This window comes from Arachis hypogaea, chromosome 18, assembly GCF_003086295.3.
Source record: "Arachis hypogaea cultivar Tifrunner chromosome 18, arahy.Tifrunner.gnm2.J5K5, whole genome shotgun sequence".
Taxonomy (NCBI): domain Eukaryota; kingdom Viridiplantae; phylum Streptophyta; class Magnoliopsida; order Fabales; family Fabaceae; genus Arachis; species Arachis hypogaea.
In genome coordinates this window covers 124,060,408-124,074,445 of record NC_092053.1, presented here as the reverse complement: position 1 = coordinate 124,074,445, position 14,038 = coordinate 124,060,408, and the positions used below count along the sequence as shown (strand labels likewise).

The 14,038-nt window shown below is 27.8% G+C and overlaps 2 long non-coding RNA genes across 2 annotated transcripts; both read right to left on the bottom strand.

Moving 5' to 3' along the window:
* Positions 1 to 2,346: 2,346 nt before the first annotated feature.
* Positions 2,347 to 3,960, bottom strand: LOC112771520 (uncharacterized). The gene is made up of 2 exons (XR_003187101.1): positions 3,659 to 3,960; positions 2,347 to 2,712 (listed from the first exon to the last, which is right to left on the bottom strand). It is a non-coding gene; the product is annotated as an uncharacterized lncRNA (long non-coding RNA).
* A 6,032-nt stretch (positions 3,961 to 9,992) lies between these two features.
* Positions 9,993 to 12,011, bottom strand: LOC112772480 (uncharacterized). The gene is made up of 3 exons (XR_011876683.1): positions 11,873 to 12,011; positions 10,817 to 11,057; positions 9,993 to 10,414 (listed from the first exon to the last, which is right to left on the bottom strand). It is a non-coding gene; the product is annotated as an uncharacterized lncRNA (long non-coding RNA).
* Positions 12,012 to 14,038: the final 2,027 nt, after the last annotated feature.

The window sequence follows — 14,038 nt, the reverse complement described above, 5'->3', positions numbered from 1 at the left end:
AAACAAAAACCTCTTATTTTAGCAAGGCATACATTGATTTAGATTAATTTATTATTTTAGTTAAGTTTAATTGCCGGCCGTTTGAATTCGACAAATTTTGAAAATACAATATATTATATAGTAATATTGATTTATTTTATATAAGTACTGAAATAGATAATGTATTTAACAATCACAAGTATTATATATAGAGAGAAGCAAAAAAGCTACGCCTATTAAAGAATGATTATAACGTAAAAGAGAGTATAGATAATGATAATAAATATTATTTCTATAAATCAGAATTATCTTTCCATCATCTAACCTTCTTCTAGTCCGACATAAAATTACAATCACATATACAAATTTTTGCCTTTGTCTTTTGAGTTATTACTACATATACAAATTTTTAAATGGAATTTTGACTTGTGAAACATTTGGGTGTATCAGACTATTTTTAAAATTTGGATCTCTTTATATTTTTTCATGTGTATTTGTTCTATTTGTTCTGAAAAAATATTCAAAATGTAATGTGGAAATGGGGATCTAGGTATAATAATAATAATAATGAAGATAAAGAAAAAGCTAATAAGGATGCTATTATTCATAAAAACTACGAAATGAAAATACAACCATAATAAACGTTATTATTAATTTAGGAAAAATAGAGAAAAAAAAAGCTATGATAATAATTTCATTACATAACATTTTACTCCATTTGATTGTAATCTAATTAAGTAGCTACTATTGCCTTATAAAAAGTAGGACAATTAAATTATTAAAATTCAAATATAATTAAAGAGTAATCTTAAGGAGCTAATTTTTTTTTTTAACTAATATCGGCTAATTTTTTTAAAATTATTTTGTTGATATTAAATTCTAGATACTAATCATAAATTCTTAACACTAAATCTTAAATTATAAATTATAAATCTTAAACCTAAATCGTTTAAAAAATGAGAATTTTTAGAATTAAAAAATTGAAATTAATAAATATTTATTAACTTAAAGTTGTTTTCTATCCTTTCTCATAATTAAACTATTTGATATAAGAAAGTAAGAATGGTAAAACAAAAACATTAAAAATCCCAAAATCAGCAAACATGCATGAATCACTTCTTTATTTGAACAAAAAACTCAAATACATTTTATAGTAAACAAGAAAAGAGTTAACCAACTAGTTAACGATTTAGTAACTGTCTACTAATCTATTTAAATAAGTATCGAAGGTTCGAATCTCATCTTGTGTATGCAATAATTTATTGACCAATAACAAACTCTTAAATAGAACTCAAATCCATAACAGATTAATTTTTAACCTGTCGAATTAAAAAATATCGTAAGAAAAAAAAAGCATTAAGTCTTAGAACACAACAAATATTCATCATATAATATTATACAAACTCCAAAGAATTCAAAATAAACTAGATACTTACTATTACTACTTACTTAACTTATCCATGGTGATGATAGCATCTCCAAAGGCAAAAAATCCTATTAACTGCATCATAAGGAAAGTTTCTATTGCATCTAGCTATACATGGATCCAATAGATCAGATCCAACAACATAATAAGGTGTAGTCCAACGTTGTTCAAAAATAGTGTCATGGAATCCCATAATAACAGAACAAATAACTACTACTATAATTATCAACAATGCAATTGCATATCGTGCATCATTTCTAGCCATAAATCTCTCCCCTTTTTTCTTGTCTTGAAAATTGAAATCATAAGGTTGAGGGAAGGTAGGTTTTATAGAGGCTTAAAAGTTAAAACCACCTTTAACATTTTTATGTGTAGTATAATTCTAAAATTAGGATATCCCTTACTTACTTCATGTCTCGTCCTTAGTTGCTAATTACCAATAAATAAAACAAAAAGTCTCATTATAGTGTCAAATGGTCATTTTGTAATAGTCTAATATTTTTATTAAATAAAGTTTCATTGCCTCTTAAATACAATGAATTTTATAAAACAATATTATATAAAGATGCGAAGGTGGTGTTATTATATCGCGAGGCCGGTTGCACCATGCAACTTCAAGGTACCACCAAGGCTCTTTCTCAAAAAATAATACTATTTGAGTAATAAAATTTATTATTATTAACTAATACTAAATTTTAAATTCTAATAGTATAAAAATAAAATATTAATTTAAAATATTAATTAATATTAATATAAAATATTGGTCTCTTAACATTTTTTTTAGTTGATTACCTAAAATATAGACCCTAATATCTTGCGCTCGCTTACTTAGTTTACTTTAGTATTAGATAAGAGTGTCTTGTTACTCTTGTTGTAGTCGTTACAATCCTCCACTGAACTCAAAGGCAACATTTATTTTTAGCGATTGCTTGGGGCTGAAATTTGGAAACTGTAATTCGATATTGTATTTAGTGGTCAGAGAGACTAAAATTAGAATTTCAATCTCATGACACGAAAGTTTAGTCCCTTCAATACTTTCAGAAAGAGGAGATGCAAGAAATTAAAATTTTTGAAAATTTGGAGTCCGTATCATAGTGAAGGTAAGGTAACGTTGTGATTCTTGCTCAAAAAACAGACCGAACGCGTTCGAGTTATTGGCTCATCCAACCCGACAGCATTCATGAGTCGCTCGTTCAACTGTTCTTCGGAGACACGGTCGAGAAGTACCATGCATGGTTGTCCCCCTTCCTTTCTTGCTCTCGGTCCCACCCAGCAAGATACGGCTCAGCCAAAAAACGTGAGCGCCCCTGCGCGAGCCTTATTTTATTAGTCAAGCCAAGCTTTGGCTCCCTAAAGACTAAAGAAATTGATAAAAAACAGAAACTAAAACTTTAATAACATTTATTTTTAAAAATATTTTTGTTGAACTTTTTAAATTCTAAATCTATCCCTCAAATATCTATATTTATCTTAAAATAAATATAATATTGAGATATAATTCAGTTCAGTATATTTTACATCAAATATAAGATTTAGTCTCAGTCTCTCAGTTTTTATTTTTCAGTCTCAATCTTCCTTCTAAACGCAGTCAAAAAGACCGAAAACTATGAATGAGGTCCATTACTCAGATTTAGGTAACTGACTCCCTAAATTTAAATACCTTCAATTTAATTGATAATGGAAAGTATTTTTAGTAGACACATAAAAAGAGGGTTGAATTGTGTTTAAAATATTTTAAATTGTTATTCAATTTCAATAACAAAATTAACTTGGATGATGTATATTATTTGAAACAATCCGAATCAAAATTAACTTTCACTTTAAGAATGCAATTGCTTTGTTTTAATGATAGCATCCCAATAATCATCATTCCATTCGTCTCTAAACCCTCCATTCATTTCGAAGAAACTCTTAAAATTCCCAAATTCAGAAAACATACATGAATCCCTTCTTTATTTGAACAAAAAACTCAAATACATCTTATAGTAAACAAAAAAAGAGTTAACCAACTGGGTTGGTTTAATAGTTATTTATTAATCTATTTAAATAAGTATGGGAGGTTCGAATTACATCTTGTATATGCAATAATTTATCGACCAACGACAAACTCTTAAATAGAGCTCAAATCTATAACGGATTAATTTGGTAAGGGAAAAAAAAGGATTAAGTCTTAGAACACAACAAATATTTATCATATATTATACAAACTCCAAAGAATTCAAAATAAATTAGACACTTACTGTTACTACTTACTTAACTTATTCGATCCATGGTGATCATAGCATTTCCGAATGCACAAAAACCTAGTAATCTCGTGATAAGGAAAGTTTCTATGGCATCTAGCTATACATGGTTTCAACAGATCAGATCCAATATAATAAGGTGTAGTCCAACGTTGTTCAAAAATAGTGTCATGGAATCCCATAATAACAGAACAAATAACTACTATTATAATTATCAACAATGCAATTGCATATCGTGCATCATTTTTAGCCATAAATCTCTCCCCTTTTATTGTCTTGAAAATTGAAATCATAAGGTTGAGGTAAGGTAGGTTTTATAGAGGCTTAAAACATTCTTTAACATTTTTATGTGTAGTATATATATAATGGAAAAGTATAGGGTACCAACATATTATCTGCCAACTTATTGTCAATAATAATTAATTATTATATTTAAATACATATATAAAGAGACACATCTAAAAAATATATCTATAAAAACACTTTTATTAAACACAACCATAAAAAAAACATTTTTATTAGACACATTCACGAAGACATTTCCATAAAATACAATTATAAATAAGAGTTGGTATAAGTTGGCAAATATGCTATTAGTAACGTAGCGGGACCGATATATAATTCTAGAATTAGGCTCTTACTTATTTCATGTCTTATCCTTAGTTGCCAATTACCAATAAATAAAACAAAAAGTCTCATTATAGTGTCAAATGGCCATTTTGTAATAGTCTAATATTTTTATTAAAGTTTCATTGCCTCTTAAATACAATGAATTTTTAATTTTATAAAACAATATTATAGAAAGATGCCAAGGTGGTGTTATTAATATCGCGAGGCCGGTTGCACCATGCAACTTCAAGGTATTACCAAAATATAGCTATTAAAATCGAATCGATAATCAATCCATAAAATTATTGAGTTGGTTAATAGTTCAATTGATGGATTAGTGGTTGAACTGTTTAATTCGATAATAATTAAATAAATATATAAAATTATAATACAATTTAAAAATAAAAATTAATGTTTAATATTTTATATTATTAACTCGTTGCTTTAATATATATATATATATATATATATATATATATATATATATATATATATATATATTATTAGTATTAAATAGGTTTAATCTAAAAAAAATTAAAAAAATTATATATAAATAAAATTAACTTTACACATATGAACTATTATAAGATTATAGACTTAGAACATTATTCATGTGAATTTGGTTATTATATATATTTTTTATTATTAACCTACAATAGAGTAAGAAATAAGTTTGGCTTAATGATAAGAGTGCAGAAGCTTTGTACTATGGGTGAGTACTCGTAAATTCGGGTGATATTGCTATCTCTATTTTATACGTGGTTCGAGTTCGAAGTGTTACATTTTTGTGAATTAATTCACAAGGTTATTTTACTGTGATTTAGCATCTCCACTGGTGTACTGTGGAGACGTGCAGGTCATGCGACCGGTCAGTCCATGAGTTTATCGGATTTCTAATTCAATCGATCTGATTCAGATAATTTTGCGATTAAGACTCTTCCTCAAAAATTAATACTACATGACTAATAAAATTTATTGTTGTTATTATTATTAAGTAATACTAAATTTTAAATTTTAATAATATAAAAATAAAATATTAATTTAAAATATTAATTAATATTAATATAAAGTATTGGCCTCTTAACATTTTTTTAGCTAATTCCCTAAAATATAGATCCTAATATCTTGTGCTTACTTACTTTGTTTACTTTAGTATCAAATAAGAGTGTTTTGTCATTCTTGTTGTAGTTACAATCTTTCACTGAACTCAAAGGTAACATTTATTTTATAGATTGAGACTGAAATTTAAAAATTGCAATTTGATATTGTATTTGATAGTCAGAGAGATTCGTGACACAAAAATTTGGTCTCTTTAGTATTTATAGAAAATGGAGATACAAAAAATTAAAATTTTTGGAGATAAAAATTAAATTTTTAATAATTTTTTTTTTAAAATATCCTTGTTTAACTTTTTAAATTTTAAATCTATTCCTCAAATTTTCATATTTATCTTAAACTAAACATAATACTAAAATATAATTCAGTTCAGTATACATTTTATATAAATATAATACAAAAATTTAATTTAATCTCAATCTCTTAAATTTTATCTTTCAATCTCAATTTTCTTTCAAAATGTAGGGATCGAAGACTGTGGATGAAGTCCATTACTCAAATTTACGTAACTCCGTAAATTCGAAAACCTTCAATTTAATTGATAATCGAAAGAATTTTTAGTAGACAAATAAAAGGAGAGTTAAATTGTGTTTAAATTCTTTTAAATTGTTATTCAATTTCAAGAACTAAATTATACAAGGCACGATGTGATCGAAAAAGCACTATACCAAATTAACTTAGATGATGTATATTATTTGAGACAATCCGAATCAAAATTAACTTTCACTCTAAGAATGCAATTGCTTTGTTTCAAGAGCTCTCTTGCCAATGGGATATTTGTACAATGTTTATAATAAGCTATTTATTTAGTCCAATATAAATTAAAAATGAAAATTATCCACAAAATAATAAATTTAAAAATTCTTATTCAGTTATTTCACATCAAATTTTAAATTTTAAATTCTCTAATTTTAAATTTCAAATTTTTAAAAAATTCAATTTTTTATTTCAAAAAAATAACCATATGAGATCTTTCAATATCCTCTTCTTTTTCAACCGGCAGTCATCCCATCTTCATCAATAATTATCTCATTTCACCGTCGCTACTTGGCTTGTCACACGCCACTCACCCTTAATAAAAATAACCATCCACTTAAGGATAAAAATAATCATCCGCATACCTAATGAATTGAACATCTAACAGATTTTAATTATATATAACTAAATTCAATCCAATCAAAATAATCATCCACATAAAAATAAAATAACCATCCGCATACCTAATAAAATGACCATCCTAAATTGACCATTAAAATAGAAAAAGAAGATGAATAAACAGAAGAAACTATTATTGTGGTGAAACATAATTTGAAAGGACTAGTTATGACAAAAGCGACAATGTTGTAAAGCATAGGGCTCAAATCATGAAAGAAGCTAACTACGCTTGGATCCGAAGAAGAAAAGGAGCATAGTGGTATCATTGGTGAGAAGAGACTGGAAGGAATGGGAGAAAGCGAAGGCGCATCGGAGGAGATGAGGACGGTGTCGGGAAGAAGGCACACACCGGCTATGACGGAGGCACTAGATGTCCGGGTTGCTGCGGTGCCGTTAGTTTGACCTACAGAATATGCGCGTCCTCCTTTGGCGGTGGCCTGTGCGGCAACGACACCAGTCGGAACAGTGTCGGCGCAATTTTCGATGGCGGCTGGTGACTGTAGCGTTAGTGTACCGGCGAAATTTCATGAAAAAGGCATAAAACGTTGAGTGACAAACTGTATTGAGAGGGAGAGGTGAGAGAAAAAGGTAATTTATTTGTTTTCAAAACCGACATTAATCTTAACATTTGATTTAAATTTCAAATTAAAAACTATTTAAAATTAATTAGTTACCTATAATTTAGTTTTAATTTCAAATTAACTCCATTATATACATTATATAAAATATACTTTGTCTCCTCGTACTTTCTTTGTTTTAATGATAGCATCGTCCGAGTAATGATCATTCCATTCGTCTCTAAACCCTCCATTCATTTCGAAGAAACTCTTAATATTATGTACATACATTGCATCCCTCCAATCCTCCAAAGGAGGTACCCCAACTTGTTCTGCTAACCAATGTTTATAATCACGCTGCCACAGCAATATATAAATAGATAAATTAAAACATGTAATATAGGTTATATAGCTAAATTAACTTCAACAAATGTCATACTTCAAATAAATTAATTAATAATAAGACACATTATTCCGCATTCAACTTGGGGACCGTCTAAAATCAGTTCAGGTCTTTTAAGTTTATCTAATGTACCATACAATTTAAAGCATTAGATTAGATTAATAACAGATCTAATGGTTTATATTTAATCTATAAATAATTTATTAAAATTTATATTAAAAAATAACAAATTTTTCATATTTTAAATTTGCCCGATAATAAAACCCTTGTATCAGCGTAGATTGTTCCTATCTCTATTCAGTTTCAGCTCAGCTCCCAGAAGAACTTTTCAAAAAGAAAACCTATCAACACCTTCATGGAAGACCACCAATCACCCTGCGGCTTCATCCTCTCCCATCTTCCACACCAGGTACCCTCTATGTCTTTATTTAATTTCGCGATTTCATCGAAATTCTTGCGATTCTCGTCGTTTTTTTTTTTCTCATTCCATCGAAATCTTGTGAATTCGTTTCATCTGCACCAGGTTCAACTCAATGAGGTCGACACCGCTGTAGTCCTTGAACTTGAGCATCTCAATCTATGCGTAAGGAGATAGCAGATCTTGCGCTGATTCGTATAGAAAGTGAAGCAGAGAGAGAATCTGGGATAGAAGCAATTTTGCAGAACGGTGAGTAACCCTAACAGTGTCCACAATTATGATAATATCTCCATTTTTGCAATGCTGATAACCTGATATTTGTGTTTGCTGGTTTGAGATTTGTTGTTCTTGAGGAATGGTGGAGCAAAAAATGGAGTGAGAATTTGTTTGTTTTTTTTTTCTTTTTTTTTCCTTTGAATTGTAACTTTGGGGGTTCTTATACATTGTATAAAGTGCAAACAGGGTCTGCTAAAGGTTGGCGTTTTGGGTTTGGGATGAAAATAAAAGCAACATTGAACATATTGCAGAGATAGAGTACGGTAAAGTTAAAAATTAAAGATAATGAAGCCGAACAATTTGCTATAATATTTCGCTTTTGCTTTGTTAGTTTGTAGATGTGATTGATTTTGCTCAAATAACCTCATCTCTTCATTATCATTTATCTTCAAATCAAATATCTGAATAGCTTTGGGTTCTATTGTGGGTTTCTTCTTTAACTTGTTAATTTTTTTTAATGAAAATTTTTTGTGAGCTTATGGAGTTTCGGTGTACAAGTTTGATATGAACAAGGCTTCGCAGATGATGTATTGATACTTGGTGCTTCATAAATGAGATATCATTCCATCACATGCAATTTAAGTGTATTAGAGCATCATCCAACAGAAATTTGAGATACTGAGTATTGTGCGGTTAAAAGCTAACAACAGAATGGCCAATTTTGCATAAAGATATTGTGAGATGAGTGAGGATACATTAGATATGATATTTTTAGTTATTAATGAATCAGAAAGATAATTGGAGTAGCATTTGTTTTAAAAAAGACCATAGAATCTCCTTTTAGGTGGTTTGATCATGGATGAAGATTGTTATAAACCCTAATGAAAAAAGAGTAGATTAGATGTAGAATACCCAATTGGAATGCCAGAAGCAAACTGCAAAAACTATAAATAAAACTATTAAGGAAGACGTAAATTTAGTCACTTCTCTGTACTCTATGCACAGTTTATGATAGATTGATAGTCCTTGATTACATCTTTTGATCCATATAGTTGGAAAAGACTTGATCGTTGTTATTCTATTTTATAATTTAGTGGGTCATATGTATAATTCATTTTTTCGAGTTAACACTGTACTGATATATAGGTATGGCTTGGGATGGTAAGGTGGGAGCTGGTATGCAACAAAGAAGTACAAAAAAGAGCAGATGAAATTGCTAGGACAGATTAAACCTAGAAGATGGAAATTGCTTGGGAAGATAAAACCAAGAGAATTGAAATTTCAGTTCCTCAGAAGGCCCTTAATAAGATCAAAAGTGACAGATACTTCAGCTAATACATCTGAAACAATTGTAAAGATGCATCCTCCAAAGTGCCGAATGCTGTTGCAAAAACATCCGAAACAACTATAAAGATTTGTAGCCTTGATAAAATTATTCTTTCAAACTTCAGTGCTTATAGTGATGGCTATAGATGCTGAATAAGTCTTTCAAAAAAAAAGTTAAATAGCATAGAAACATCAATATGTAATTTTACAGAAAAGTAATATTATCAAAGAAAGTTAATTTATATTTTTTGGATTTACCACCCAAATTGCATGTAAATTATCAGTATCCTTTCCATTAGATCTAAAATTTGTAACTTCTAATGGCCTTATGCGTGAATGATGAAAGTAACAGATAGAAATAATTGATCACCTACCCAACTAAAAATGCAAAAAGAAGAGGATTAAAACTATAAGAAACAAGACTAAAATTAAAATAACTATAAGATGAAGATTAAAACTATAATTGATCTCCAATTTTTTGTTTTCTGTGTTAAATTAGAAGGATTAATATAAGAACTTCAAAAAATTTAGAGACTTTCATGCATAGTTATAAAAATGAACATATGGTGATTCACAAGAAACTCCAAAAAATACTTAGTAACTGTGATTCAGAATATACAAACCATTCAAAGCCTGATAATTGACTCCTAATTCTACTCAACTTGCATAATAGAATTTGCTTCCTCTAAAATTCCCTATAGTTCCTTTAACATTTTGCTATGCAGAATCAAAACGAGACAAGCAATGTTTATGCTATAGTTTGAGCAAGTTCACTATGTTAGTGCTGCCACAACTTGCATGGAAAAAATATCTGGTTTCGTTCCTTGATGGAGAACGAATTTTCATTTATTCTTCTCTTCTTTTCGATTGGCCAAAATATCGATCAGTGTTTAGTGGTTGGTTCTAGGAGTCTGAATCGTGTTTGTTCCAGGAATATAATGTGAATCGCGGAAGTCAGATATGTTCCTGCCCCATGCAGAACAAAATCACTCATTAAAACAGAGCGCAGTATGATTCAGCTGCTAAATAATGATGGAGAAGGGCAATTGAATAAAAAAAATATTTATAATGGTGAAAACTAGAGCATGATGAACAGAATCATAAACACATAAATTGAAATCAGAATCATAACAACAAATTCCAAAATTTTTTAACCCTCATAAACAGAACCCAAAAAAATTCAAACAACCAAATAAACAGAACAAAAAAAAATAACTGAATGAAATCAATGAAACAAATTCGTATGGAAAACCTAAACAAAAAACAAGTAGAACAAAAAAATAATTGAATGAGTTCAATGAAGCAGATTCATACTACAAGAACATAAAAGGAACGGAAAAAAGTGAAATCAATGAAGCAAATTCATACCTGAGGCTGAGGCTCTATTGGAACTCTGGAAGTGGAAGATGAAGGGGAGACGGAGCACCACGGCGCTGACGACGACTCGAAGAGAGAAGAGAGAAGATAGAACAGAGATACTGAGAATGAACGACGGAGAGAAAGAGCTTAATAGCGACGCCGCGAGATGGGCTGAGACTGGCAGCGAGTGTCGGATTGGACGGTGACGGTAATAACAGAGACCAGAGAAGAGTGGAGCAGGTGGCGGTGGCTTCGTGGATAGATTGAAAAGTGCGATGAGAAATTAGGATTTTATTAGATGAATTTTAAAAATATTTGTGGTAGATGTGAAAAAATAATAATTATTATTAAACCTTAATTTGAGGTACATTTGTAAATTATTTTTGTGTATATTAGAAAAACTCAAAAGGCTTGAGCTTACTAAAGACAGATCCTTCAACTTGAATAGGGCCTACTCATTTTAGAGGTAAAATACACAACAACAATCATTTTTGATAACCTTTTGTTTGTATTCTTGTTGTCTTGATCCTTTGTTTTGCGCAAGAAAATTTACTCGCAAAAAAAATAAATACTTAAATCTGATTTAGTGTGAATATAACATTTTGAGTAAAGTGACAATTTTAAAAATTTATATTTTGGACAGACTAATTTTTAAAAAAAATATTAATAAAGTTTTTAAGGATAATAAATGTGGACAAGTTAATTTAAATTAAGATATTTTATGCTAATTATAGGAATTAATTTGAAAGTACTGTGCTCACATCTGCTATATTGAGATACTTTATAAGTATTTTTTTTAGAGACTAATCTATTCGAAAGGTAAATTTTTAGAAATCTATTTATCACTTTATTCTAACATTTTTTATAATAAAAATATAATTTGTACACCAAAATTAACTACTAAAATCAACTATCAATATATTTATGTATAAATATATATATAAATTTAATTTATTTTTAAAAAAATATTTATATTTCAATATATATTTTATACTCATAGCTAATTTTGATGTATACATAATATAATCATTTTTATAATAATGAGTAAAACAAGTGTATGCAAACCTGAAATGAACCAAGGAAGTGAGTGAAGCCTTTGGGCAACCCATTTTCTTGAATGAATTGATAATGTTGTTGAATGGATTTCATAATCTCCTCTTCTTTAGGCAACACAATTTTGCCAGATAGAATCCTTGCAACCCATTTTGCTTGTAACTCAGCAATCGGGAATACCGGATCCTGCCCACAGATTACTATAATTAATTATCCTTAATTGTTGACATTAAATATGTTAATATGATTGGAAAAAAATAAAGGATAAGTGATAAACAACCAGATAAGTAAAATTTAATTATTTTATATTTTTATCTTACAGTAAAAAATATTTTTTTAATATGATTTTTAATATTATAAAAAAATTTTTTTATAATAGTTAATTTTAATGAATAAAAAATATGAGAAAATTCCTCTCTCCTTCCCTGTGAGATGTTAAAATGACACTCTCCTCCCTTTTATTTATAAAATGTACATTCTCCTCTCTTCTAACTTTTAAAAAACCTCTTTTTTAATCCATTTTAAATTTTTTGTGTTAACTAATGTCAACTTTATCCATTTTTCAAGGAAAAATAAATTATTTTTTACAAAAATACTCTTTAGCAAAAATTTTATTTTTTATTATTAAATTTTGCTTGCCAAAATACTCTTTAATAAATTATTTTTTTATTAATTAAATTGTATTTTTATCAAAATATTTTTAAAATATTTAATAATTAAATTATTTTTTTCTAAAATACCCATCAATAATTTTTTAATTAATTATGATTTTATCAAAATTTTTGTTAACAATTTTTTTATACTTTACTATTAAATTTTCGATATCAATATATATTATTTTAATATTAAAAAAATATTAGTAAGATTATTTTTCAATATCAAAATATATTAATTGTTATACATATTAACAATGGTAAAATTTTTTTATTTAATGTTAAAATAATATACATTGATATCGAAAAATTAATAATAAAATATAAAAAAATTATTAACAAAAATTTTGGTAAAATCATAATTTAATAATTAAAAAATTATTAAAAGATATCTTAGAAAAAAATAATTTAATTATTAGATTTTTTATAAAATATTTTTGTAAAAATATAATTTAATTAATAAAAAATAATTTATTAAATAGTATTCTGATAAACAATATTTAATGATAAAAAAATAAAATTTTTGTATTAAATAAATTATTTTTCAAAAAATAGATAAATTTAACATTAGCTAACACAAAAGATTTAAAATAGATTAAAGATGAGGTTTTTTAAAAGTTATAAGGGAGAAAAATGTACATTTTATAAACAGAGGGAAGGGGAGTGTCATTTTAGCATCTCACAGGAGAGAGGAGTGGAATTTTCTCAAAAAATATTTATACATTTTGTATTTATATATTTTATATTTATTTATTTAAAAATAAAAAATTATGTTATCATTTAAAGTATTGTATATTAAAAGATATCTATTTATGTACTAGGATATTCTGTATTTATTACAGTCTATCAATGCTCTTCTTTTATATTAATCTTTGATTTTTATTTAATAAAATCTAATGATGTATATAAAGTGGCACGTTCAATATGCACATAATTATTGTGCTCATTTAGACATACCCCTGATTCTTCATCTTCAAAGAAAGGAATCTCTCCTGTTATTGGAAAATTAGACGGCAATAATTTCAACACTTGAAAGCATGATATTTTACTTACAATTCAAAGTTTGAGCTTAGAAGATCACTTATATGCATCTAAGATTCCGCAACGCTTTAAGGAAGATGCTGCAAAGAAGACAGACAAAGACTGCTGAATACAAAATTTGGAGACTTGATGATCTCACACTATCCACATGAATTCTTGCATCAGTTTCAACAATTTTCAAAAATAAAATCATCAATTATCATTACTTTTATGAGATTTGAAATACTCTCAATGACTATTTCTCTAAATTATCAGCAACTCGAATTCAAAGCTTGAAGGCATAACTCAAGTCTATTAGAAAAACTAGTACTATTCATAAATATTTGGCCGGTATTCAACAACTAGTAGATTCTTTACATATTGTTGGGTACAAAATTTTAGAAGATGATCACATCTCTGCTATTTTTGATAGACTACTTGAAGAGTATATTATCTTCAATACATCTGTTATGTCAAGACTGAGCTCTCATAAAGTTTTAGAAGT